The following is a 26,684-nucleotide window of genomic DNA, read 5'->3' on the forward strand; positions in this document are numbered from 1 at the left end:
CGCCAGCTTTTTGTAGTTTACATTTAGGAACGTTGAGGCAATGTAAATAATTGATCTAGTAGGTCTGGTAGATTGGCTCCGGGTGAATTTATCGACTAGGTATTTTGGGGCCGTGTTAGAAAGGCATTTGTGCGTTATTACTAAGATTCGAAGTGTAATTCTGTCTTGCACTGGAAGCCACGTATTATTGCCAAGATGTAGCTAGTTCGTGGTAGGTTTAGGGCCAAACCAAGTGGGTTATTTTGGAGCACTTGTAATTTGTTCAGGTTGCATTTGTTGGATCCTAGAAATAGAGTGTTACAATAGTCTAGCTTAGATAGAATCAGAGCCATGGCAAGCAAGAGTAATGCAGTTATTAGCAGTGAGAAAAGGTTTGCATGCATTAATCAACTTTGCTGTGTAAGCTGTTGCGGAGGCAGTTGCACTGACTTGCCTTGTGAGGGAGAGGATCGATTCTAGAGAGATACCCAAGGTGTTCACCTCACTGGATACTTTGATGATATTTCCATCAATTTCAAAGATTTTGTAGTTAAGAGTCCAACTTGTTTAGCAGAGATTGGGAGCCTATAAGGAGTAGCTCCGTCTTTTCGTCATTCAGGCAAAGGCCATGAGTCGCCATGCATGCCTGAATGTGAAGATGTTCAATCAGCGTTTTTGTGTATTTGTCATAGCAGCTCGTAAGACTGATGAGGACTTGGGTATCAGCAGAGTTAGCGTGGGTGACACCCAAGTCTTCAAGGTGATCAAACAGGAGCTTTGTAAAGATATTGTATAGGGTGGGAGAGACGCAGGAGCCCCGAGGGACTCTGCAGAGGATTGGTACTGGATCGGCTGAGGCGGTGGGTGCGAATACCCTCATAGTCCTGTTTGATAAAAAGGATTGAATCCAGGCTGCAGCATTCGGGGAGAAAGAGGCTGCGGTTGTCAAATATTGGTGAGGATAGAGTTGTCAACTAAATCAAAAGCCGAGAGGTTCAGCAGCAGGAGGATGGCTAATGTTGCTTTATCTTTAGATTCATCCATTTGGATTTTTAGGTCGAGCAGGGCCGTCTCTGTGCCATGTCTAGGCCTAAATCCTGAATGACGCAGAGCTAAGAGGTTATTGTCATCAATGTGCTTTTGTATTTGGAGATATGCTGCTCTATCTAAGATTTTCTGACGGAATGGCACAGTAGTTATAGGTCTGTAGTTGGATGGGGTATTAGGCTCAAGGTATGTTTTTTTTTTTTTAAGACAAGGCATGACCCAGGCCTCCTTAAGATTATTTTGGACTGCGCAGGATTCAAAAGGATGCGTTAATCAGGGGAGTGATGAACGGGGCAGGTTCCTTTGCTCCTTCCTTTAGGGCGGTAGCTGGACAAGTGTCCCCCTGACATCTAGAAGGTTTTAGGCTAGCTATGATGTCTTCTACCTCCTTGATGGAGACGGGGAGAATTGGAATAGGTGGCCCTGTATAGTAAGTGGGTCATGAGGTTTGCTGGAGTTGGTGCTTAAGGTCAGGCTTTGCTTTTTGGTTTATATTTTGTATTGCAGCAGAGCCATTTTGTCCAGCAAGGCTTTTTGGATATTGGTGCACCAAGATGCGTGTTTTGTACAGGAATCTGTAGGTGGAGTTGGCGTCTCCAACTCCCCGAGTATGGTGAAAAGCTCTTTTGAGCCCGATTTGGCGTTTTGTGTTCTAGTCTTATAGGTCTCTCCATTAGTTCTTAAGATGGCTTCTTTGTAGGTGGTAGCAGCAATTGTGAACTTTTCCTTATTAATGTCAGTAGGAGTTTCCCCCCACCCATGTAGCTTCAGAGATTCTTTTGGATCTACGTATGGTTTTTAGGTCTGCAGTAAACCAATTTTTTAGATGGGCTATTGGTTTAGCTTTTCTAATTTTTAGAGGAGCAATTCTGTTTAGAGCCTGTAATAAGGTATGGTTGTACAGCTCAACTAGATAGGATGGGTCCTTGTCTGGACCATTGGATAGCTCTGCGATGGGTTGTAGAAGGGGAAGCAAGTTGTCCAGATTGATGTTGCAATTGTTTCTTGTCATGACCTGCGGGGCTTGGGTGACATTTGAGTTTAGACATAGGCTATCATGTATGGTGAAGGAGATGCAGTAGTGCAGACAAAGCACAAGGCGAATTGTCAAGGATCCTGGCAGTGCAATTTAAGTCTGCCAGCCAATCCAGGGTTCTTCCCTGGTTAGGAGTAGGTACGCTGACACGGTGTTCAAAACCAAGCTGCGAGTGCGTTCTCAATGGCTGTAGCATTGGTATCGTTCAGATCTAAATTAAGGTCTCCCAACATTAGAATTTGAGATCTAGGTTTGGTATTGCGCGTGAGGAGGAAAGTGAGGTCTTCCTCAAAGGAAAAGATTGACCCGGGGGCCGTGGTCTGTAAAGAAGACGTATCAGGAGAGTACAAGAGGCTGATAATGGGAATTTGACTGAGAGAATTTCACCTGAGGGGGAAGGGCTCTTTAGTGAATTCTCTAAGGCCTAGTTGTTTTTTTGCAACGAAAGCGACTCCACCGCCTCTGCAAGTGTCTCGGTCTGCTCCAATAACGGTGTTGTTTTCTGGGTTGGCAAGAGACAGAGAAGGTCCTGCTGCTGGGTGCGACTAGGTTTCGGTGATCGCTAGGAATTCAAGATGGTTGGATGGGATAAGAAGGAACTTCGTGAGAGCTACAGTATCGATTAATGGCAGGAAGGTGGACATAAGGTCATTTTACGTAAGGTCGCCATATGCGTCATAAGAAAGGCAGTACGAGGTTCAGTCCAGTTGCAGTCTACGAAGGTGAGAGGTGAAGCGTGAAGATCCACATGGACCGGGATGCGGTTGTAAAGTGGAAAAATATTAAGTGGGGTGAAGCCACCTTGCACAAGTAGTTCTGCTCAATTATGCTTGCATGCGGTCATAGTAAACAGTTCATCGGCTATGGTCCTCTGCAGTAAAACAGGTATACATCAAATGAGGTGGTAATACCGACAAGAGTGCAGTTGCACATGATTATAGTTAGGTAATTGTCCAATCGTTGTAGTTGTATCGCCAGTGATGCAGTTAAGCGAGAGGCACCTCCAACCACCCCAATGAAGGAAAAGCCACTCAGTGGTAGCTTTTGTTTACTACAGCTGGCTGGCTTTTCCTTCATTAGTGCCGCGAAAGCAAGCACAGGCGGGCATCCATTTCACAAAATGAATGCCCCATGTGCTTGTTTTTGTAAATTTGGAGCTTCAATTGGTCAAAATTTTACATTGGCACTTTTTTTTTTTTTAAAGTCCCCATCTATTTTTTTTTATTATTGCCCATCTTTTTTTGCAACAACATTTTTTGGGCGAACCATTCCTTTAAGTGATGAACTCTGCAAAGTCTGCTTTGAAAAAACACTGGTAGGCGCTTCGAACATAAAGGTCGATGGCAAGGCTTCGTAAAAAGGTAGCTCAAAGAGATCCCAGGAATATGTGTTTTGAAAGTGGGGGGCGGAAGTGGGTAGGAACAACCATATGGATTAGCATGGCCATTGGCAGGTAAATAACCAAACACCAACAAGCTTTGTGTCCCTCCTATGCTGCACACTTATGCAATAGTTTTGGCTTATAGCCAATATCAAAGGATACAGAATCAAAATGATTTGAGACATTCTCAATTTCATCTTCTACTTGAAATAAACAGGGCTCAAACTTCACACTCACCACCAACCACTGGCTAGTGATAATTCACTCTTGGAGAGTTGGAAAAGTGTACTGCATGTATCTTTAGAATTGAGGTAGCAAGTAACTTTTTATGGCTGGCTAGTAGCTGGCAACTTGGAATTTGCACCCAGGGATTCAATATTGAGTTTCACAAAGTTAACCAAGAGTGCCAAGCGCAATCATGAAAAACTCTTCTATACAGAAATGAAATCCAGTATTAGATAAGGTTATCAGAAGTATTACATTCAATATTTCACCATTCATAGCCTTCTTAATTCCCTCTCCCGCTCATCTTCAGTTCATACTAACAAGAACTATACTTCTCTTTAAACTTCAGGGCAGTTTGCACAAAAAGACAATGTATATAAAGTCAAGTAGGCAGACAAAGGATACTTTCCAGCCTCCCAAATAACTTTCTCTTAGTTCCTCTGGCAAAATTAGGACAATCCTCCTCCTAGGCAGATAATACCATCTGTAAATTAGTTTTTAAAAAAAAAGAGCCTGATCCGCTTTCGAAACAAGACCACAATTACAAAGCAAGGATAACGAGCCATCATATGGTCACCACTGTGCCAGATTTACCTGAAATGGTAAAGGATCATGGGGTAATCTGGTCATTAGACTCTTGTGGGATTAATACCAAATCCAAGGATACAAATCGGGATTAACAATTTGCAAGTAATGAATAACTGTAGGTTTGGAAGCCATGTCAGACAGAGCTCCGCTCTCTGTGAGAGGATATGCCGTTTAATTGTTTGCCTCCCTCCTCTAAATCGCTTCAGGGTTATAAAAACCAGTCAATTGAAGCAGAATGCTCATCTTGTAACCAGCAGACCTCAAACCCATTGCCCGGAGTTCATGAAACAGTGATTTCAGGAGGTAGACATTGCCTTTCAACCAAATTCTCATCCACACCTTAAAGCGCATACCCGGATTAAGTCTGTTAGAAAGGGAAGATCACATTCAATGTGGGCTGCCCAATCTGAGGGGCCACTAAAGATTTAATACATTGGTTTTCAAATGTTTCTAGGGCTTTAGACAGACATAGATGTAATCCCCGTTAACTTCCTCCCATATAATGCCAGAGACACTGACTTGGCCGTGTACACCTTCATGGGTATCTGGATGTAAACACTACCCATTTTCCTATTAAAAAAGGAGAATATTGAGCTGGTGCGTTCTAGTTTTCAATTGAGTGCTCCATAAATGCTTAGAAGAGTTCGAATTATAAGAGAAAAAGGAGTTATCAGAAGGAATCCACAACTATTCACTGGTTCTTGATTATAAAGAATAGATCTTTCCTTATGACCTGCTGTGATTTAGGTTTCCGCCAGGATTTCTCTGCAAATTGACTCAGTATTCAATCTCAGCCAAGCACAGTCTCCTTCCATACCAACTAACCCTCTGTATGACATCTTTAGTTTGTAACGACTTCTTGCACATCGCCCCCAATCAGTTTGTCATTCTCATAGAGGGAATAATAGGTTATAATATTTAGGGGAGGATTGCATTTGAGCATCAAGTGTTCACCTAACTGGAGTTCTTTCTATTTATCTTTGTTTAGTAAGTGCTTCCATGTTAGGTGAGCAATTGTTGCATATCTCCACAACAGAAAACCATCTTTACAAATCTTCACTAAGCAAGCTCAGAAAAGAGCGGGAAAAAATGTGGGAGAAGCTACTTAATGGTTTGGTGCCTTGAGGGCCATACAAGGGATAAAATGGCGAGCACTTCTTCCACAGTGCCCATACCAGGAACAGCCTCGGATGAGAACAGTGATGCAGACCCACTGGCTGAACATTGCAGTTTTGAATTTCAGATGTCTTGGAACCTCAAAGAAATACAGCTTCAAGGTTGTAATGCTTACCTTTTGAGGTTGAAGTTCTGTGAAATAAACAACAACTCTGGAAGTGGATCTTATAATAGTCACAGTGCGTCACCCTTTCTCAACTCTCATGCTGGACTTCTTTTGCATCTTGTACTCATGGTGGCCCCGAATCATGCTTACCCCCCCACCTCCCCCCATCTACATCTTGTATCCTGGCTTGCAACATTATGTGTTACTACTGACATCTGCAATTGTATTCGCTCTCCCCTCTTGCTTCTCCACTCTTTTTGACTGCCTACTCTGTTCTCCCCTCCCCCTTTTCCTATCTCCTCCCCTAACTTTCTTCTATGCACTTACTCTATCAGAATTGTCCCTGGACCTAGTATAATAACAACCTCGTCTGTCACTCCTCCATCCCCTTACTGTGTCCCCCCCCTCTCTCCCTCCAGCACTATCTGAAACGTTGTCAGGTCTAGTAAGATAGTCACTTGTTTTGTTCCTCCCCTCCCTTTCTGCACCCCTATGCCTCACCTTTTGTTTTCCTCCACCTCTACCAGAAATGTCGTCAGGCCTAGTACGATAGTTAATTTCACATCCTTACTTTTCATGGCCTGTAATAAGGTCGTATTTTCCCTGGTTCCCTCCCTTGCCTTGAAGCGCTTTGAAACACATTATGTATAGGCGCTATATCATAACCCAAACATTCATATCCGTTTATAATGGTCAGGGTTTGAGAGGTGGATTCCACTTTTTGCATAGCAGGCAAACTCAACTCCGCCTGGTGCACCAACACATTGCCCCCCCAAATCTTGGCACATAGACCCTTCAGCCTCAGTTGATTTTGTATTCATTCAACCATGTATGATAAAAACATTATACGCATTTGTGGACTTCGAGTTGCTCAATTTGTTAAGCAAGTGGTGGTTGATGCCAGAGCATTCTTGGTGGTCTTTGCTTCTGTCCAGTCCAATTCCTTACAGTACATAGTGCCTTTCATATTGCCGGTTACCTCCCCCCCACCCCCAAACACCAACTCATGCCAGCTATCAAGTTTACATAATGGCCATGGGGGTCTTCTTCATAATGCATAATCTTGCCCATAGTATTTATGTGTCATGTGTTAGTTGTACTCACTGTGAGGCCTTGTATGTCCATTAGTATAGCATCATTCATATGTATCATACACACTTACATAAAGCACTTGACCTATGGTACAGTGTTAACAGAGGTTAAATTATGCCACTTTGTCCGGTTAATTTGGAGTTGTGAGTGTTCGAATATTGCTCAATAGGATTTCAAGAACTTCAGACATTTAGGGGTGCCAGAGTTTCCACATATTGGAGTTCAACTCCCCAGCAATCAGACAAAGAAAATACAACCCACTGAAGAAAAAGGTTAGCTGCACCCTTTTTTGAGAAAGGCAAGAGCTTTATTTTGTAGACAAAAGAAAAATTGCGACAATGGTATAAATCTGTCACAGAGCTCTCTTGTCCTCCGTGCAAGACTCCCATTATAAACACAAAAATCATCACACATGATGCATTCGATATACAGTATTAATCCCCCACTCGCATTGGCTACCGCCTGTATACATGCAAATGATTACATACAGCCCATCTTCCAATTGGTTCTGTCTTCTTGCCTATATTCAGACGTGGGTGACGTTCTTGTCCATCTTGAGACCCTGCAAAATAATTGGGTACTTTCAACTGGCACCACCCTACCTTTAATCCTAACCATGTGATGTATACCTGGTTATCAACATGGACTCAGTAGTGGACTTCGAGATCAGTCGGTCCTGACAAACAAAGCAGCCCTTGTTTTGCCCCTCCCCCCCCATAATCATATCCTCCCCACTGTATGGGCATCATTTGTGGCTCTCCCTGGCACAAATCATAGATCATGATGTTCTCTGCTTCCCCTTTATCAGTTCTACTCCCAAAGAGTAAACCTAGTGCCCCACTAATCAATCTAGTTCACAAAGGATTTAGGACCATTTCCCCTTCACATCTGGTGGTTCAAATAGAATGACCGTCATTCTGGTGGGCGCATGTGTCTTAAATCTTAGTTCATGTTTTGGCACCCCAGGACCTCTGCTTCACTTCCTAGGTTTATGACCTTCGTGCTAGGCCGCAGCCCCTCGCCTGATGAGCTACAAACATTCCTGCCTGATTGTTCAAAAGACCATGCTGATGTGGGTATATGTGCAGAACAAAGGGGGGGTCTGGGAATCTCTCTACCAGCACGAACACAGCCCAATGACCCCTGGGAGAGACTCTACCAAGTCTTTAGCTCACTGTCCCCTTCACAGAGAAGAAATTTCCCTGCATATCAGCCTTTGTCCTGCCCAGGGGCAGTCCAGCGCCGAAATGCTAGGCAATTCTCCTCTGAACAAGAGTACCATCAGTAACCCCATACACATGTTTCAGCCTTGTTGGGCATCATCAGTGAGGTGAAACTGTTGCCTCTCTAAGAACAGTGAGCAAGGGGTCCATGTCTGGATCGCCCTGTTAACTTAGGGTGAAACCCAAAGTTAATTTATTCAAAACAAAGGGGGGGGGGGGGTCTGGGAATCTCTCTACCAGCACGAACACAGCCCAATGACTGAATGTATATGTGCAGGTTTCCTCCCGTGCCTGGGAATCTGAATCTAATGGTCAAACAGGAGAGGAGGCCTTGGTGTTCTTTATTTTCGACACGGCCTGCGACGATTCAGGCCTACTTCTAAATGCAACGCTACTTCATGTTGAAATTAATATATATGTGTGTTATGTATCCTACATAATCCCATTACAAAATATACTGGTTAGTTCCCCATATACGATTCCCCGTCCCCACCAGTTAATCCCATCAGTGAAATGCCACCCCTTCCCCCACCGATTATCCCCGTTTTAATATACCTTTTGCAATCCAAACCACCTGGGAGGGGCAACAATCTGCACATGCATCCCAACAATATGCTAGAATTTGTCAGTATGACCATACCTCCCCTTTCATCCATTTGAAGTGCACAAACATTCACCTTCCTACACAGTCCACTCTTTAATAGGCCATACTCCGTCCTCATTCTAGGGAGTCCAACAATTAATTTACATACACCATGTTTATGTAACAAGTAGGCCTGGAAAGATAAGTCACTGAATCTTTCAGGATTGCCCAGGCACATTTAAAGCTGAAGCCCCACCCCCACAGATCAATTTAGTGTACTCATTTTTAGATTCAGATTCGCCAAACATGCCTTGTATATGAGATTAACCAGAATGTGTTACATTAGAATAAACCCATCATTTCCACATCATAAATGCTGCAAACAGGACTGACATGCGCCCATGCTATCACAAGCATCGCCCCCACTCTCTCTCCTTCATATTGTCTGGGGCAGTTATCCCCTCTTATTATTCATCTTGTTCCTTTTCCTTCAGACTGTGGTCTAAATATCCATTGCAGCAGCACAATGTACTTACCTTCGGACAAGTCCAAGTGGTGTGAGACACTATGGTAGCGATTTGGCAAAGTATAAAGGGCTAATAACTTTAACAAAACATCTCTCACAAGCTCTTGCACCTCACACTTTAGGCAGTGCCACCATCTCTTCTTTCTGATCACATTGATATGGTCCTGACTCGCTCTATGGTTCTTGGCAGTTGCTTATGCCTGGTCGCCCTTCCTCACTTATCATTCTTGTTCCTGTTGTTTTTACCGTTTACCTCTGCTGATATCCCACTGGTAAGCAATACATTCCAGTTTTAGCATATGCAGATGGCATTGTTACTGGCAAGGACACCCAGTGCCTTACAGATATTAGATGCCTATGCCGTGCACATGAATGGCTTAAATCTGCAGATAAAGGTTTCTAAATCTGCAGTCTTCATTTGTTAGACGGGTAAAACATCCAAATCAAAACCTCAGCACTTTTTTGTCAATGATAAATATCTCCCAAATACTGAATTTTATGATTATGGGATTAAGTTTACTACAAATTTCAGTGGGGAAGTTCCTGTGTCAAAAACAGGCGCCTGCAATTGAAGGTATTAGGCCCAGCCAATTCTAATCACATACTAAGGGTGTATAACGCCAAGCCTAATGCCATAGCATTTTAAGGTGTTAGCGTATAGGCCTTCGCAAAACTACACCTCTTTTAGTAGCTGAAAACGTACTTTCTGAAATATATTTTGGGATTGCCGCACTCAGCACAAGACTATGTGGTTTACAACTGACTTCTGGCTACCCTGAGACTGGAACCAGTAAAGCTAAGGTTAAGGGCTTGAACCAATGATACCTCAAGTGTGGACCAAGGAAATATCCCTGATGTGTAGTGAAAATAAATGTTTCAAAGATACCCTGGATGACTTAACAAAAATGTTTTGTAGGAGGCAAATGGCAACATCCCATTTTTTAGATGGGACTACTTCAAACGCCATGGCAGATTCCTGTACTTCTGCCATCAGTTTGAGATATATGCTGGCCAGAGAACAATTAGAATTAGAGAAACAAGCTACTGGGAGCTACATAATTCTTTCAGAGTGCCGGCTACCAAATTACCTAGAATGTTCAACCTTTTTATGCCAAAGCCTCACTGAGCAAAAAATTAATTGTTCGGGACCCCCTCCACCCCGTCCCTCTGTGTTGGTGTTATTTTTGATAGAGATGGCTGCAGAATGCGTGGTGCCATAATTTTGAAGGGATATGTTTTGGGGAGACATTCCAAGACAGTAGGAGAATCACTTCCAATCCAAACATAGAAACCATGCAAGTAAACACAAAATTCTCCAGCAGGGCTTTTATTTTCTCAAAATACATTCCTATTAGTATATTCAGCAGAAGGCAATTTGATTTTACAGAGGAAGTACTAATGGGAACGGTCGGTTGGTCTCTCTGCAGAAAGTGAGTCAATGTGTGGCTTTATTTCTGAGACCTCCACTCTGATGTTGTCCTCCACTTCCAGCCTTGTGCGGTATTTCGCTTTCAGTACAGCCAATCCTTAAAAGCCTATTTCACACAATTAGGAAGACCCGAGGGTAAGAGAGACTGTATAGCAGACCATGCCAATGTAGGATACTCCATGATTACCTTCAGCCAAAAGTCACCCACTGCAATCTTCCTAAATACAGATTGAAGAGTAGTGTCCGACTGAACCTCAATCAGCTCCTCCTGGACATCAAATGGAAGATGCACCACCTCCTCTGCCAGAAAAGGCTGCATCACCCAGTCATTAATGCCAGCATTTTCTTCAGGGAAGTATTTATCAAAGCTGGACTTTAATGTTGTTAGGTGACTTGATCAGCATTCAGCGAGTAAAATAACCTTGTCAAAATAAAATGCGGCTTTGCATAAAATGAGAGAGAATTTTGGTTTTATCAGGCACAATGAAAGACCCTCATATGAAAAAGCTGAATTGCCTTGGCGCCTCTAATTTGAAAAGGATGAAATGCCCTGGCGCCTTCCCTGGCCACTGCTGCTGCAGGAGAAATTAGGACCTTGGGGTATTTGTTCTATTCACTCGTACAGAGTCTCCACAGTCCGCATTTCTCCCCTGCTTCAAGTGGAACCAGTCTGCGGCACACAGTTTGTAATTCAAAGTGCACATTTTAAGCACCAGGACAAAAAAACAGAAGTCGCTGGCAACATGGGGGCAGTTGCTTCTCCCCCAACCACCCACTCCCATCTGAAAGTAGGGCGGTATGCCAATAATGTGCTATCATTAGTGATTTCCTGCTCTGCATTCAGATGGGAGGGGCGGTCATCCCTGCAAAAGAAGGTGCGAGTTGTAATCAGGGCAGTTTCTAGCCAACTTGGTGCCCAGGGCGAAACATCAGAATGCGCCCTCCCACCCCCACTGACTGGCACACATCACTCACACATCACTCCCAAACTACACTTTTGTTGTGCGACAGAAATCCTCAATATGAATAAATAATTGCTATATAAATGAAGCTGGTTTCATTACATTATAATTCAAGTACTTCACAGAAGAATTCTAATGTGAAAATACAGCTGTTGCTGCCCAAGTAAATTTTTCTGTCACATGCCCTTAGGGAAGGCCTTGCCTGATGCACTCTCAAACAGTCCGTACTGGCACACTGCGGTGTGAACAGCCTATCAGGGTCTGAGGGCCCACTGACTCGGCCCTGTGTTGCAGGTGTTCCGTTTGTACCACCTCACTTGTATTTCACAAGGGTCAATACTAGACGAACCATAGGATTTTCTGATATAAGGTTATCACTCCCAGATGGACAGTCCGGTACACTCTTACTGTACGCTTTCAAAATACCTCAGAGTGGGAAAGGGGACAAAAAGCACAAATGAGGATTCTTATATACGTTTCGTTAAATCACAGAGCATTTCAGGACTATAACAACGATCAGAGATCTCTACATTTGATAAACAAGTCTGTGATAAAAGGATTGCATGTGTGAATGTCTAAATGCATAACTGATGCATGGCTTGGTACTCACATCACGCTTCACAATACTCACCCTAACATTAAAATGTTTGGAACCATACATGCTCATTTGGACAGCTTACGTTTTTGGTTGAGAGCGCAAAATGGCTGCAACATCAGCCACTCAAATGGAGTACAAAGGCTCTTTTGCTTCTTGTTTCTGAAAACTTTTAGAGGAGGAAGGGCTGGGTCTCAATGTGGGCATGCCCAACCCCATTACAGAAACATCTTCAGGGAATTATATCTACAGACAGGGCAGGATACTGCACAAGAGAGACCCAATTAATGCACAGAGGCTACAAGGATCGTACCACTCTTTCAAACTTTAGCCTGACAAGAAATAAGCTGATGAAGCATTTTAAACAAAACCAGCATCTGATGCATTGTAAAAGGCCCACAGTTACTCAGCCACTACCTCCTCACCATTGCGCAGGCCTCAGGGGTTATTTCGGCAAAAAAATAAATACATGAAATTTTTTTTTTTTTTTTTTTTTTTTAAAAACGAGCAGGCCCATGCATTATCTAACCAAGCTGGCATTAGCATCTCTTATTAGTGCTGGCCTGCAGCTAGTGAAAATCATGGTGAGACAGAAAGGCATTCGGCCTCGTGGATTTACTATTTGAGGCAACTTCCTTGACTGCTTTGTGTGTTGTAAGTGTGGGAACAGTATGGCATGATCGTCTGAGTCACATACACAAAACAGTCCAGTGTGCTCTTGTATGGATATTGGGCCCATCGGACAAAAACAAAACAGGTATATGTGCGGTTACATAAGGGAGCACCACATAGCCACCATTAACCAACAGGGTGGCGACTTGTGCAGCGCACAAATCATAGGTGCACACATCACTGCATTTATTTGCCATGGACTACTGTCTGCATGGTGACACATAATGAACTCCACTTTCCTAATAAAGGTGCCAAGTGACATCGAGTAGGTGTGCTCGCTAGGTAGTGGCTGGCTTGTTTTGACAATTAAAAGACTGATGATGCTGAGAGGATGCATTTAGTACATGTCTCAAAGAAGCCACTAGAATACTTAAGCAAGAAAATTACAGTTAACCTTTCCAGGGATGCGCCATATGAAACTAAAAAGTAAGATTTAAAAAAAAAAAAAAATGTGTGTCAAATAAGATACCAAAAATACAGAAAATAGTTTTAAACTTTTCTGGGTGGCATGTTAATTCTCTTTTGCATAAGTTTGGTCAGCTAACTGATACTTGTGCTGGCCTAATGAATAAAAATGACCCATGTTTAGTTCCAACACTGAAATGTTAAGCATATATGTATAAAAACAATGACTTGCTAAATGAGCCATCACTTAAAAGGCTGTCAACACAAAGGATGAGGGGCGCAGGTTGTGCGACTCCAGAGCATTTCACACTCTGTGTTTGAAATATGCATTCCTTTGTTGGCATATTCTGAACGCATCGCAGTCATCCACGAGTCAACAGAGCCAGTCCGCCATCACATATCAGCGCTCACCGGCACAGCAGGCTGCTTAATCTATTGTCTGGCAGCTTTTCAGGCTGTGGATGCGCGCCCCCTGGGCATGAGGCTGTGGCCCACCAAAGGGGTGCGCCCGATAGTTTGAATACTGCTGTCTAGGGCAAGAAAGGATTGCGTCCTTTTTCCAGGAGCAAGATTCAATACCATTTTCTTGAACGGAATTAGTGCCAAGTGGGCGAGGGATAGCTCAATCAGACTTGCCCAATCCGCTTGTCCCACAGAGGATTTGCTACATCTAGTCCTTTTTTCTCCTGCATGCACTATACCCCGCCAGCACTACTTGGTCCCTTTTCTTAGACCAATGGCTTTTAAGCAATGCAGACCAGCTATGTCTGCTCTATTTACTAAAAGTTGGCACAACCCGAATAGATTGGTCATTGTTAAGATATCTTAAAGCCTTGCTGAACATTAGATTCAAATGGTTGTCATGCCAGATTTCTATATAATGACTATTACATAATGCAATCTGGCAAATAGCGCAGCACCCTGAAGAGGCACTTTACCTCTTGCTTCGGCTTATTGGGGCTTAGCAACCTTTAGGTATTGAATTTTAAACTATGTAGGATGATTAAGGGAGCAGGCTTTTAGAAGTCTTATACCTTGTATGATTTGTATGTGCTTTGATTATAGACCACGGTCTGCTAATCTAAAGACGCCTTTTGATGTTTGTTGATTTAGTGTATGTAATATGTGTCGATTTTATGTGATGCGAGTTTGATGGAACTTTATGCTCCGAAAAAAACGTATTCACTCAAATTCTATGCTACACTAAACAGGAATGACATGCACCCATGCCATCACAAAGCAACTCTCCACCCACCTCTCCCTCCTAATGTCTGGGGCAGTTATATTTCGTTCACTCCTTTTCCTTCATAGTATGGTCTAAATACCCATGGCAGCAGCACAAGATGTTGACTCTCCAACAATCCCAAGTGGCCTGAAACTACTACAGTGATGATTTGGCAATGTATAAAGAACTAATAACATTGCCATAACATCTCTCATGAGTTCTTGCCACTTTAAATTTTGTCAGTCCCACATCTTTCTAATTCATGTTTATATTGACATGGTCCCGACATGCTCATCGGTTCTCAAATCTTGCTTCTGCATGGTCTCCCTTTCTCTCGCACTCCTCCTTCCCGTTGCTTTTATACCAGTGCCTCAGTCCATCTTGAGACTGATGCTCCAACATTGTTAAAATTCTTGTCAACCGATTTAATCTATTTTACAAGAACAGCTCCCGCAGTTTGACCAAGTTTGCAGTTGCCCTTTGTTGAGCTATTACTGCTCTCACTGTTTATTATTGGTGTGCTTCACTTTTTGGGTTTATCTAGTTTGTCCCGCTCTTCTAACCTTACTGTTCTCAGCCAACTCCCTTCTCCCTGCTGCCTTTTTCTAGCCTCGATCAATGCTTGAAAACAACATTTGGCATTAATGGGAACAAAAACAAAGTTTACATGATGGCTATACCTCTGAACAGCATCTCTCTTTAGAACTTGTACAACAGTATTGCTGTAAAAATAAATTCTTTAGACAGTGGGGAAGAAAACCATGAACCCACACTAACAAAGTTCTAAAAAGCAAGCGTGTACCCTCGCCCCAAAAAGTGGTTGGTTAACACTACTCAAGCATTTAGGGACCCGAGGGCCCTGAAGTCTCCTGGGTTTGCCTGATAAAAAAATATGGGAACCTAAGGGCCAGTGGTATTATACACTGGGACTCCAATTGTGTATATTTAGCAGCCAACCCTGTACACACAGATGTTTCCTCCTAACAAAGTCCAGCAGTCACTACTAGTGAGTCTGCTTTCAAATGCAAATGTGTGTATATATTACACGGCCCGCGGTAGCGACCCTGTAGTTCTGGTTAAATGGCTAAACTCATAGGAAGAGCACTTTTCCGGGAGCTTATATCGTCGCTCCCCCTGGAGGAATCCTCACCAAACTTGCAACAAAAAGTACATGACCCGTTCAGAATTTTTTTCGCAAAGTTGGGTGAGGTTTCCTGCAAGGGGGGCAAAGTTATAGGGAGGGGTCCTAATATTTTTTTTTCCCCCCATAGACTGAATGGGGAAAAAACTTTGCGCACGGCTATCGGCTGAACAGATTTTCACCAAATTTGCAGCAGGGGCTCGAGTTAGAAAGTGTGCTTGTGTGTGTTGGTGGAAATCAGACCAGTACTTTTGCTGCAAAGAACTGAAATGTACGTCCCAAAAAATGTGCGATATCTGGGTACGTTCTGCGGACCCATTTCCCTGTTCGCTCCACGGACTGAAGTCTCATTGGCCTGCGGTAGGGTGTGCTGTCGGCAAACATTAGACGCGGCCGGTGGTTGGCTGGAGGGAAGTGTGCTGTGCGTCAAAGGTTTTGGGAAATTCCGCCAAGGTGTATCGGAGGACAGTGCGGCACCGAAAGGGATTGACAAACATACTTTACGCCATGTGGTGGTGGGAAGAAGGGAAAGGAGAGGGTGGTGGAATGAGAATTGGTTCATGCGATATATTTCAGTAGGTGGAAGACGGCGGTCATGTGTTTGCAGCTTCCGTGCATATTGCGCCAATTCGTGGCGGCCTCCAAAGGCAACTACCTTGTGTGGGGACTGCAGGCAGTCTGCGTTACAGCACCGTAAACTGGTGAAGCGACCCGTTTCCGTGGTCACTGATGGCACAGCAATGTATACAGTGTTGGTTCCATGGGTGTGGGGATTGGTAGCATATCGTACAGTGTTTCCTGCATGCTTATGGAGTGACCAGTCATGTAGTGTGCCCAGAGGGTGCAGAGGTGAAGTACTGGGTGCTTAGAAGTGGTAGGGTTTCACGGTATGTACTTGGCCACTAGTTCACCTGCATGACTCGGTTATGGTCTGCTGGGTGTGGGCAAGACCTACAATGGTGGGTGCATGGCGATAGGCCGTGGGCAAGGCACAAAAGAGCCTAGGCCTGCACTGTTGCCACAGCAACATAATGCAGGCATGCAGTTTAAAGTATGCATGTATCTGAGGGAGTTGACATTTAAAGAATGGTGGGGCAGGAAATTGTAAACGTGGTAGAAGGGCAGAATTAAACTGATATGCATACAGTACCATATGGTGTATATTATTGCACGTATTGAACAATAGGGAACCACATGTCACCATTTGCCTTTGGTATGGGTTGCCCTTTATACCACCCATTGAATGGTACATTTGTGGATTGCGGCATGCGACAAATTGTTCCCATTCATGGCGCCAATATGCTGTGCAGGGTCTGGACCTTTGGGTACATGGCCGAAGGCCGCAGGCCATTGCCCATGTACCCAAGAGAGTAGGCCTTGGCCACACCCAGCACCACATAAAGCCGCCATACTGGGTTAACTCTGCATCTCTCTGAGGATGCTGACCTTTGAAGAGTGGTTGTCGAGAAGATTTTACACTTGGCGGAAAAAACAAAGAGGTAATATGCGTTCACTAGCACATGGTGTAGGTCAGTGAACACGTTGCACATTAGGGACCAATTTCTTAATATTTCTGTTTGCTATGCGTTTCCCTGTACAAGACACTTGCTTGAAGAAGTGTCTTAACACATTGCGCCATGAGAAGAAGTCGTCAGCATCACTAAGTACACGTGTACTGTGAGTGTAAAATGGTACGGCTGGAGTGCTGTACAGAAATGATAGTGTTCAAGGCACTGGTCTTGCATTTGATTGCTACATGATTGTGTGACTATTTCATACTACCTAATGAGGGAGTGTTGCAAATGTAATAGTGGAAACAGAAGAAGGACTTGCTTTTCTGCGGTGCAGCCTTTGCTGTAGCTGGGAAGAGGCAAATGGTACATTCTGCCCTTCTGAGGATGGTGGCCTTGCAAATGGAATTGTGGGGATTATCCAAGATGTTGATGGGTGGTTCACAGGAAGGGGCGGCAACATGTTCACCCAAAACTCGATGCAGTGACATTGGCAGAGATGGTGAGACGCAAAGTGCTAATCGTGGGTGATACCTTTGTGCAACATCTGCACTTGTATGCTGTGGAAAGAGGCTTTGCTGCTAACTTTCAGATGGAAGGAGTGGAGGCTTTTTGGGGCACAGTCTATGAGTGGTGTTTCGGATGCATAGATCTCCTTTGCACATGTGTGGCTTCTGTAAGTACTGTTGATGTGGTGGTCGTGCATTTTGGAGCACTACATTTGGGGTACATGTCGTGCTGACGTTTGCTCGCTCACCTAAAAAAAAGTTGATGACAGCAGTGATGCAGAGGTTTCCCACTGCCAAGGGGATTTTCTCATCGATGCCACCAAGAGGAGCATGGGACCATGCTGGTGTAATTTGTTCACAGCCAGAGGTCGGGAGGTGGTGGATAAACAGAAGCATGTGTGACTTTATGTGCAGTGCTGGGATGTTCTGCACCGACTATAAAAGCATTAATAACCAGCAAGATTTCAAGTGGTTCCAAGGAAATGGTATTTTTTTTACCTCCATTGGCAATGCTGTTTTGTTTGCCTCTCTGCACTAAGCATTGCAGAGAATCCTGTAGAAATGTAAGAGAAGCGTTGGCCTTCAGTCAGTAGAAATGTCAGGAGGAGAAGCAAACAGACAGTCCGCGAAAGAGAGAAAACACAAAAATGTATGCACGCACATAACAAAAACACAACAAAAAAAGAAAAATAAATGTTTTCAGAGAGAGTACTAAAGAGACAATCCCCCATCTGGTTTTACATTTCAGCCCTCCCCCCACCCCCCTCACCCCTCCCAGTACCCCTCTTCTAGCACGGTAACTCTGCAGATTCCGCGGTACTTTGAGGATTAGATGTGCCTCTTTTCAGGATGGCAGCTATGGCATTGGCACTGTGGAGGTGAAGGCATTGCGCAATGTGGTGGTTGGTTGTGGTGTGTACACAAACACTGTGGCAGAAGGTCGGCTTGTACTGAGAAATGTAGAAGGCTATGGTTAAAGTGTGCAAGGCAAGTGGCAGACTTCCTGTTTGTATGCATGCACTGCACGCACGTGCAAAACGTTGGTAACATACATTCCGTGCTGCTTTTGTGGGATCACTTCTCCAACATTTGCAGTACATGGAATACAGTGGAAAGACCATTCTGTGAAGTCTACAAGGTACGTGGCAGGCATCCTGCTATGAACGCAGTGTGTGCATCATATGATATGATGCGATATGGTATGCTGTGGCATTTGTACTGCGCCTACACACAAGTGTGTGAAGGCGCGATGAGGAAAGGGAGGCGCAACAGAGGCCACATCCCACTAGGCCGGGTGACACTAAGTGCGCGCAAGTGAATGGGTAAGGGGTGGGGGGCAAAGTGGAGTACATGGGAACAACAAAAAATGCAATAACTGCCACTACGGCCGGTGCTGGCAAGTGCAAGGATAAGTGTAGACATCAAGTGGTGGTTGGACTGTTAGGTTACAGCAAACAGTCCCCAAGTGCGGGAGTTGGCAGAAAGCCAGTGCAGGGGTGAAACTATCAAGAGGGAGGGGGCCTGGGGTACAGATCAGAGGGTGGGTAGGAAACCAGTGCACAATCCGTTTTAGGCATGAAGTGAGAAGGGGAGAGGAGGGGACAAAGAAGAAGCACATGGAAAGGTTTTGGGGTGCTTCCAGAGCCTAAGATGGTTCTCCTCAGGTTCCAGGGAGGCAGAGAGCCTGTTCCAGAGGGAGGCCCCAGCAGAAGACACATCTATCTCCAAATACTTGCGTGCAGAAGCAACTGATCCTGAGGGAGAAGGGGGCGGTTGAGGAAGAGCTTGAGCAAGCAGATATTTAGGAAGTGAGAGTGGAAGGTATTGAGGTCCCAGAAGGCCTTGTGGAAAATTCACAGGGTTTTCATTTTTCCTTGCAGCCACTGGGAGCTATTGTAGACATATTAGTCCAGTAGAGATATGATCCCTGGCCTTCAGACCAAGGACAAGTCGCAGAGTCCTCTTATGGATGAGGACAGAGTAGAAGCTGGCAGATTTAAAAAAAAGTGTCTGTGGCAATAGTGCAGCATACAAAGAAGCACAACCGTGCACACACTGACCTTTTGGGAACTGCCTTTAGGTTACTAAAACACTTTCAGTGGTGGCTTTGGTGCCATATTTTTACCATTTATGTAGTGGATGGGTTAGTGGGGAACACAATTCATAGCATTGTCGGAAGGAAAGAAGAGTTCCCGTTAGCTAATACACTGTATGATATGGGTAAATAAAAACGTTGCAAGCAGATACCATTCAAGTGCCACTTCATGGTAGGAGATGGCAGGGGGGCAACTAGTATGCTTTTCAAAAGAATAATGGATTCTTAGTGGCAGATATCGTGTGCAGAGGCACTTAGAGTTGTAAACATACTGCCAAATAAAATCTTATCTTTATTTTGTGGTGATGGGTGCTCATGTGGATGAATGTGCATGCACAAAACCTGCAATGTTTCACTGAACTTTACACTGGATGTGCTTTCGAATAACGGCACACTTGCAGCCTGTTTTTTTGACGGTACATATGACGTCTTGTGGAGAACTGACAGTGTTAGATGCTGACGTCTTGGATGGATTTGGTGGATGCGTGTGTGACTACTTAACACCCAATGAGGGCGTGGTGGGAAGAGGATAGTGGAAAGGGAAGAAGGAGTGGTCCTGATGTACTGGGGCGTGGCCCTCACGGTACCTTTGGGAAGCGCACGTGCCACATTCTGCGCTTCTCAACATGCTGGCCAGTGGAAATAGCACTGTGGGGATTATCCAATCAGGTACTCAGGGTGTGGGTCACAAGAAGGTGCGGTAATACTGGTATTCATTACTGTGCGTAGTGACGCTGGCTGACAAGGAGAAGTGCATTATGTTCACTTTGGGTGATGCCTTTGTGATAGATCTGCACAAGTATGCACAGGAAAGATTTTCATGGAAATTTCAGTTTGGAAGCATTGGACGCATTGTGGTGCACCGTCGATCTCAGTTTAGCCGATATGCATGCACTGCAGAGAACTGGCCAGTTCTGCTACTGTGCTGGTTGTCGTCATGCACTATGGCGGCTTCCATTTGGGTTACGTCTCTTGTTTAAGTTTGCTCCGTCGACTCAAGAGGTTGATGAATGCACTGAAAAGGCTTTTTCCCACAGCCCAGGTGGTTTTCTCCACCATACCACCAAGAAGAGTATGGACCACTCATATTGTCTGTTGTACCCAGCCAGAGGCAGGAAGGCGTCTGATTTTATGTGTGCCGTGGCATGTTTTTCCTCCAACAATGACATCATTATTTCTGCAAATGCAGAGGTCTTCCAATCAAATGGCATTTTGTTGTCGTTCATTGGTAATGCTGTTTTGTTTGCTCATCTCCAAGATGCACTCAAAAGGTTCCTGTAAGAATCGGAGGACGAAAAGGAAACACACAACTCTATGAAACCGAAACCAATTCTTTGTGTGGAAGCAGAAAAACGAAAACGCTCTTTTCAGAGCCACCCTTACAGACGAAAGCCCTTACCCTGGTTAACATTTCTTCCTCCACGCACGCACGCAGGATGAAAGCCTCATCTGGGGATTTTCAGGACGGTGGCCATGGAAGTGGGACTATGGAGGTTGAGGGATTGCGCAACAACATTTCTGGGTGTGGTGTGTACGCAGGGGACTGTTGTAGAGAACTGCTACTGTTACATGGAGAGCACACGTGCCACAATCTGCACTTCTCTCAACTGTGAAAATTGTCCAATCAGGTGGTCAGGGTGTGCGTCACTGGAAAGGGCGGCCATATTTTGTTTCATTACTCTGTCTACTGAGGCTGGCAGAGATGGCGAGACACACAATTTTCATAGTGGGCAATTCCTTTGTGCTAGATCTTCTCCAGTATGCCGTGGAAAGAGACGTTAATGGCAATTTGAATTTGGAGGAAGTGGAGACTTTGTGGTGCGGTGTCAATGTGCGTAGTTTCGGCCATTTGCTTGCAGAATGTCAACGAGTGGCCGCTACTGCACACATTGTGGTCGTGTACTACTTGCTTTTGGGTTCCATGACTTGTTCACGTGTGTACCGTCAACTCAAAAAGATGATGAAAACAGTGAAGCGTGTTTTTCCCACTGTAAAGGTGCTTTTCTCATGTATACCACCGAGTCCAGTATATAACTATTCTAATGAATGTTGTCGTCAGCCAGAAGTCGGAAGGTGTCTTATCAACAGAAGCAGGTGTAACTTCTTGCGTGCTGCTGGGATGTACTCATGTGGGAATGACAACATAGGTTATCGATGTGTGCACCTTCGCAATGAAAATGCCATTTTGTTTTGTCGCCCAGTGGCAATGACATTTTGTTTTCCAATCTGCAGGCTGCACTGAAGACGCTATTGTAAGATTGTAAGTTTGTGCATTCTGGTAAGTGCAACCTATGTTCGTGATTGCGCGTTTAATGTGTGGGCGAGTTGGGTTGAAGTGCTGCTAACTACATGTGGTACGTTTGTGCAAAATGGTAGCTGCCCACGTGGCCATCATGTTAACTGTTGGCATTGCATTTGCTGCTGTGTAGCACCTTGGCCGTGTATAGGTTGGGTAGGAGTTTTGGTGGCAGTGGTGTCTATGTGCATTGTCACAGAAGCTGACATGGAGACATGCATGGTGGAATCAAGTTGGCGCGAGTGTGTTCAAGGCCTAGGCTCTTGGATGTATGGCCAAAGGCCCTGCATTCAAGAGCCTAGGCCTTGCGGGTAATGCTGTTTTCAATGTGCACGAGTTAGAGGGTGGTGATATGTAAGGAATTGGTGTGGAGCCCATTTCAACCGTTATAGGCCCCTGTTGTAAATAGATTGTGGGTAGGTTGGCAGTGGCACAATAGTTTGTTGGTAGTGGGTACGTCCATAGTATGTGATTGAAAGTGTACAGGGATGCAGGAGAGAGGGTCTTGTTTGTACATTATTGTAACTGTTACAATTTGTTACTGCATACCTCCATGGCGGTGCTCTGTGGTTGGAGTTGCTGCAGAGAAAAGTCACGGTGTGTGGGCACTGGGTGCAATGCTTGTGCCAGTGGCGCATATGTGCATAGTGGTAGTTGGCGATATGCCGACATGTATTGTTCAATTACGTTGGGGGGAAATGTGTGCAAGGAGCAGACCCACTGGAGCATTGCAGGTTTGGCAGCGTATGCGGCACAGGGTGGTGATGTTTTGGAAATGCGTGTGAGGCACATTGTCGACATGCTACAGCAGACCAAGTGAGTTGCAAAGCGTGAATTGTGCATTCTATGGTTGTGGTGATAGTTGGAACATGTCACAGTATTTGGTGTGCGGCAAGAGGGTGCAGTGAGAAATTGGGTAGTGTGGCCACAGGGTGCAGTGCGTAGGTATTAGGACTATGGAAATGGGTATCGTTGAAGGGCAGGTTATATGTGGTTGGTTACTCTGCTGTGTGCAAAGTTATTGAAGTAGGCCCAATGTTGTGAAGGTGGTGTGCATTGGTTGGCAGTGACACAATAGCGTGTGATCGTTAGTGTGCGTAGGTGTGGTACAGGCTGCACCATGTGGCTTCTGGTACGTGTGACTTTTTCTGCATGGGTGTTTTATCGTTTGAGAGAGCTGGGTAGAACTGGCGCTACGTATGTAACGTTTGTGGATAATGTTGGGTGCCCACATGGTCGCTTGCTTGGATGTGCAGTGTTGCGGTGGGTGTGGAAAGGGTTGCAATGTTGTCTGCACACCTAAAAAGGTGTGATGGGGGTGTGTTAGGATGTTTGTGGATGCTGCAATACCGCCTTCTTTAGCAGATATTTCTGGTGGAGGGGCTTTGCAAAGAAACGGAACATGTACTGAGTGTTGAACGGTAAAAAAGGAGTGGTGTACAGAAATGACAGTATGCCATGCCAAGGTTTTCTATGTGAATGGTGCATGCGTGTTTTGAAATGGGACAGCCTCCAATTTGGGAAGTGCTGCAAAAAGTGACTGTGCAAAGGGAAAAAGTATTGACACAGCTTTATTGGGCCGTGGCCCTCACTGTAGATGGGCAAGCACAAGTGCACATCCTCCCATTATGAGCCGGGTGGAAATGGAATTGTGGGAAATAGACAATTAGGAGTTTAGGGCTTGGATCATAGGAAGGGACGTTACCATTTTGTGTCAATACTGTGTCGTGAGGGTGGTGGAGATGCAGAGACGAACTGTGCTTATCGTCGGTGATTGTGTGTGCCATCTGCACAGGTGTTGCATGCAAAGAGGCGTTGCTGGTAATTTCGGGTAGGAAGGAGTGGACGCTTTCTGGGTCTGTCAGGGTGACTACAGATTCTGCGGGATGGTTCGCCTTTGCAGATATGTGGCGTCCGTCACAAACGTGGACTGTGTGATGGTGCACTATGGAAGTGAACATTTTGTGTGGACGATTAATCTGTGTACTGATGAGGTTGCTGACTTTTACCTACTGCCAAAGTGCTTTTCTCATGCATCACACCAAGAGCAGTGTGGGTCCATGATGGTGTAATTTGTCCCCAGCCAGCGGTCGGAAGGTGCGTTATAAACAGATTTATGCAGACTGCTGGCATGTTCTTCACCCACTGAGATCATGAGGTCGCAAAACATGCAATGGTTCTGTAGAAATGGCATTTATTTGAGCACCATTGGCAATGCAGTTTTCTTTCGCACTATGCAAGAAGCATTGACCAGAATTTTGAAAATATTTGAGGACAGGCAAACCGAAATGTATACAAAGAGAAAATAAAGAAATAATTAGCTTGCACGGGCGTAAAAAAAAAAAAAAAAAAATTATATAATTCACACATACGCTGGAAGACTAAATCCCCTACCTACTTTAATATTGTTTTAACACCCACCACACCCCTCCTCCCCCCACCTTCACGATGAGGAAAAGTTTGTGGATTACACAGTACTTTCAGGATGGCACGTGCCACGTTCTGGGTGGCCATGTGGATGGAGAAATCATGCATACTTTCATTGAACTTTGTAGTGGACGCATTTGTATTTGGTTTATTTATAAAGCGCAACCAGGCCCAGGGGCAAACGGCACGTGGGTTTTTTACAATGTTACATAGAATACAGTTACAATATCAAGCAGTCGTCAACAGTTGCAAATCGTTGTGGTTATAAGTAAATATATACAAAGGTAGTACAGTAGTAAGCAAACATGTTACAATTGCGGCGGTGGACAGTGGTGAGATAGATAGTAATAATAATTACAGTATGTAAAGCAGTAAATACATGCTCTAGGGAGTTAAGCTGACAATGTGTCCAGGTCATGAAGCCACTGTTTGGTGTTGCGTTTAAATACGTTGAATGAAGTGACAGACCTGATTGGAACAGGTAGTGTGTTCCATAGCTTAGAGGCTTGTACAGGAAAACTAACTCCTCCCGAGTTGTGGAGTTTGAATCTTGGTATAGCCATAGTGTTAATTTGAGCTGTTCTAAGTGGTCTTGTAGATGTGTGTGGGGTAAGTTGGTTGGAGATGTAGGATGGTGCGATGTTCGCCCTTGCTTTGTGGGCAAGGGCGAGCACTTTAAGGGAAATTCTATGCTCTATTGGGAGCCAGTGTAGGTTACATCTGGTCTCAGAGATATGAGACTTATTAGGGATGTTGAGGGCTGCTCTAATGGCGTTATTTTGAGTTACTTGTAGTTTGTGAATATTTTTGAGGCTAGTGCCTAGGTAGAGGGCATTACAGTAATCTACTTTGGACAAGACTAGCGTTCTAGCAAGCGTAATGCAGTTGGGAACATAGATGAACGGCCTACATGCAGTAATAAGGTTTACATGTGCAGGTGGCTGAGGACGCTACTGCATTAGTTTGTTTGGTGAAGGATAATGTGGTATCTAGATAGATATCGAGGGTTTTAGTATTATTAGAGACAGGGATGGAGTTGCCATCAATAGAAAATGATTTGAAGGCAGTATTTAGTTTTTTTATTTAGCTTGAGTACCAAGGATAATCAACTCCGTTTTTTCGTCATTGAGACAAAGTCTGTGGTGTGCCATCCATGCTTGTATTACTGCGTATATTTCGTTGAGGGTTTTGCTATCAGTTGCGTAGTCACCCGAGATAGGGATGAGTATCTGGGCGTCATCCGCATAATTGGTATACGTGACACCCAGATAGTTAAGGATATCAAAGAGGGGCTTCGTGAATACATTATAGAGTGTTGGAGACACACAAGAACCTTGCGGGACACCGCACAGGACTGGTGAAGGTTCAGCTGAGTCAGTAGGAGAAAAAACCCTCATGGTTCTGTTAGCCAAGAAGGAACTGATCCAAGCAGTGGCTGAGTCAGAAAAGTGAGCTGCAGATTTCAGGTGGTGGCAGAGTGTTTGGTGGTTGACCAAGTCAAAAGCTGCTGATCGGTCAAGCAGTAAGAGCAGTGCTAGTTTGCCATTGTCTTTTAGCATTTGAATCTGGGTAGTGAGAACTATTAGTGCAGTTTCCGTGCCATGTCTAGGACGGAAGCCGGATTGCCTTAGTCCGAGCACATTGTTTCTCGATAAGCCTGTATTTGCAGGTAGGCTGTTCTATCTAGTATCTTTGGTAAGAAGGGTACAGTTGTTATCAGCCTATAGTTAGAGGGGTCGGCTGGGTCAAGAGTAGGTTTTTTGATTAGTGGGATGACCCCGGCGTCTTTTAAGTTATCAGGCACTACTCCTGTTTTGAAGGAGGTGTTGATAAGGTTCGTAATGAAAGGTGCCAGTTCACGAGCTGCTGCTTTGATAATTGGAGCAGGACATGCGTCGCCTTGGCAGTTTGATGGTTTAAGTTTCCTAATAATATTTTCTACTTCCCAAGTTGAGAGAAGCTGAATGGTTTACAGGTTGGCTCGAAGGTAGGTGACTTGTTAGGAAGTGGTTTGTGATCAGGGTCGGCGAGAAGCAGTTCTTTTTTGGCATTGATTTTAGATTGTAAGCGGGCTATTTTATCTAGAAGTGCCTTCTGGATGTTGCTGCACCATACTGCATCTGTGACACATTTATCAACAGGGGCAATTGGAGATTCTAATTCTTTTAGAATCTTGAAGAGTTCTTTTGTGTTAGATTCTGCTTGTTCAATCCTTTTGTTATAGGTGTCTTTTTTGGCGAGTATAATAGCTTGTTTATAGTTAGAGGTTGCTAGAATTAGTTCATTTTTGTTATTTACTGACGGGCACTTTTTCCAGTGTGCTTCTGCAGTTCTCTTAGTTTTACGTAGTTCTCTAAGCTGCGGCGTGAACCAAGTATTCAGGTGACGTTGTGGTTTAGGTTTCTGCAATTTTAGGGGGGCAATGGTATTCAATGCTTTCAGTATTGCCTGATTG

General features: G+C 44.4%; 1 protein-coding gene across 1 annotated transcript in view; it reads right to left on the bottom strand.

The window, feature by feature from the left end:
* BET1L (Bet1 golgi vesicular membrane trafficking protein like) overlaps window positions 1–26,684 on the bottom strand; it is a 110,270-nt gene that overhangs the window by 76,775 nt on the left and 6,811 nt on the right. The window lies entirely within an intron of this gene.

This window comes from Ambystoma mexicanum, chromosome 11 (assembly GCF_040938575.1).
Source record: "Ambystoma mexicanum isolate Mex_15411 chromosome 11, UKY_AmexF1_1, whole genome shotgun sequence".
Classification (NCBI taxonomy): Eukaryota; Metazoa; Chordata; class Amphibia; order Caudata; family Ambystomatidae; genus Ambystoma; species Ambystoma mexicanum.